Consider the following 3,165-nt stretch of genomic DNA (forward strand, 5'->3'; position numbering starts at 1 on the left):
TTTGTGTGTCAAATAGAATTAAAATGACCATTTGGTTTCTAAACCCATAAAGCATTCTAGCTTAAATTATCACAAATATAGCAAATGGTGATGCAAAAACAAATAATCAGTTTGGCATGCACCTGCATCCTAAATATCTGGACGTATTTTTTACTTTTAGGTGGCGTTTTTCCCCAAGTCCTGGTTCATTTCTGTCCTCAAAACGGCACATTTTGGCCGTCTCTCTCATAACACACCTACATCAACTCATTTCTGCAGTGTACCGGAGTCTCAGACATTTCAAACATGCAGTGCTGACTCCAGGATTATTACACAACATCTGTTAGTGTTTCCTCAGCTTGGTTGGGTGTTGGACGTGATAATTATGATTATGAAATCCCCCCCACAGAGAGAGAACATGTCATCTAACGCTGATACAGCCACTAATTCATGCGACGGAGTCAGTCTGTCTGACAGATATTCACAACAAACACTGAGACACAAATCTGATAGAACACTTAATAGAAAACACATTCAAACAGTGTATTTGTACTGCCAATGCATTTGCTTCTAGTCTAAGCAATGAAAAAAAGTGTAAAAATAACTGCAGATGCAGTTCACAAATATGAGTAACAAAAGATATTCGAATAACAAATAGTAAAATAAATATAAAGCAAAATAACTTTATTCAAAGTATAAGATTTGATCAAAATTGAGCAAAAGTGATTCAATTCAACTGAAAATAAATATTTAGAATAAACTAATTCTTAATTCACTTAATTTACTCCTTTGGCAGACTTTGTTTCTTCTCATTTTAGGCATAAAGCTCACTTAATTTGATTGATTTCTCAGAAAACAAGACATTTCTCTGACAAAACAACATTTTGCATCTTAAGAAAATGTATCTTGATTCAAGAATCTACAGATATTTTGTACTGAAAAAACAAGACAGAAATACTAAAGAACCTTTAGAGAATTTGTCCAGTGGCAAATGGAAACTCAAACAAAAACACATGAACAAAAAACAGCAAAACTAATGCAGTTCAACCCATAATGTGAGCAAGAGAGGACAAATATTAAGAAAATGTGCATTTAAAAAAACTAAAATAAGGGAAGCATGTAATATTAAATATAAACTCTTTATTTTAGTATTTTTAATATACTATTATAGTTTTAGTTACTATTTTGAATTAGATTTTATTTTCCATTTTATTTTTATTCATTTTTATTTTATTTTCTGTTTTCATTTTGTTTTAGTATTTTTTTTATAATTTTTGAAAAGCATTTTTGTTCTATTCATCACATTTTTAGTTAATATTTTGTATTTGATTTTATTTTCAATTTTATTTTTCTTCATTTTTATTTTATTTTCTGTTTTCATTTTAAGTTTTAGTATTTTTTTGTTATAATTTTCCAAGCATTTGTGTTCTATTTATTATATTTTTGATATACTATTATAGTTTTAGTTAATATTTTGAATTTGATGTTATTTAGAATTTTATTTTTATTCATTTTTATTTTGTTTTCATTTTAAGTTTAAGTATTTTTTAGAATTTTCCAAGCATTTTTGTTCTATCTACTATATTTTTGATATACTATTATAGTTTTAGTTAATATTTTGAATTTGATTTTGAGCTTTTGAATTGAGCTTTTGTATTTTTTTGTCATTTTCCAAGCAGTTATGTTCTATTTATCAGATTTTTTAGTTAATATTTTGTATTTGATTTTATTTTCAGTTTTATTTTTATTCATTTTTATTTTATTTTCTGTTTTCATTTTAAGTTTTAGTAATTTTTTTAAAATAATTTTCCAAGCGTTTTTGTTCTATTCATTATTTCTTTTTTTGTTGTTTTTACATAGATCTACATTCATTTTTAATATATTAAGTTATTTTAGTATTTTAGTTTTTAATATTTTATCTCAGTTAACATTTATATCATTTCGAGTAACGACACTGTGTTTTTATGTTTTAGTTTTTGTTTTAGTGAGCGATAATAGAAACCCAAAGGTGAGACGGGTCACTCACTGTCTGTCTCTCTCTGAGGATGAATGCGATTTGCTCGCGCATCAGAGCTCATGTATGTGTTCGGTCATCAGCGCCGCTCATCCAGCACCGTAAAACATCTGCCGGTGGGAGTTTCTGATGACCGACAGCCGGACGGTGCAACAAAAGACAAATATACGCCGGACAGAAGTTCTGCAAGTTCACTGAATCCTGCTTAAAAATCACAGACATGACGCTTGTTATCAGTCGGTCATATTTGACTTTGTTTGTGATTTTGAGACCGTACAAGACTAGATTTGATAAAAGAGAGACTGAGAGCAAGAGAGAAAGAGATTCCTTTCCATGTTTCGAACAAAGAGCTATTGTAGCAGGACATAAAGAGATGAGGAATCTCTCATCGGTGTGTGAGAGACAGACAGGAGACGGACACATTGGCGCATCTTTCATCTGAAAGAAAAGAAAGTCAAATAATCCTTCATTCTGCCAGACTGATACAGAACTATTGTTATTCCAGAGGTCACCACCAGATCACAGACACTCGCCTAGCAACCGCATACCAACACTGTCATCACGGCGATGAGTTTTGCACAGGCAAACATCACTCACACGTCCTGCAGAAGATAAAAAATCTAGTTTAAATGTAAACTATTGTTCAAAAGTGGTTGGTAAGACTCTTAATATTTTGCTCACCAAAGCTGCATTTATTATCAAAAATACAGCAAAAACAGCAAAAATGTGAAATGTTATTACAATTTAAAATAGCTTTTTCTATGTGTTAAAATAATTAATTTATAAATTATTATAAAAGTATTTTTTAGTTTTTTAAAAAAGCATTTTTGTTCTATTTATCACATTTTTAGTTAATATTCTGTATCTGATTTTATTTTCAATTTTATTTTTATTCATTTTTATTTTATTTTCTGTTTTCATTTTAAGTTTTAGCATTTTTTTGTAATTTTCCAAGCATTTTTGTTCTATTTATTATATTTGTGATATACTATTATAGTTTTAGTTAATATTTGAATTTGATTTTATTTTTAATTTTATTTAAAAATCAAAAATGAATTTTTAGCATCATCACTCCAGTCTTCAGTGTCACATGATCCTTCAGAAATCATTCTTGATACAAATGTATCATGAAACAGTGATACATTGTATTTTTCAGGATTCACAGATGAATA

Source organism: Labeo rohita, chromosome 8 (genome assembly GCF_022985175.1).
Source record: "Labeo rohita strain BAU-BD-2019 chromosome 8, IGBB_LRoh.1.0, whole genome shotgun sequence".
NCBI classification, from domain to species: domain Eukaryota; kingdom Metazoa; phylum Chordata; class Actinopteri; order Cypriniformes; family Cyprinidae; genus Labeo; species Labeo rohita.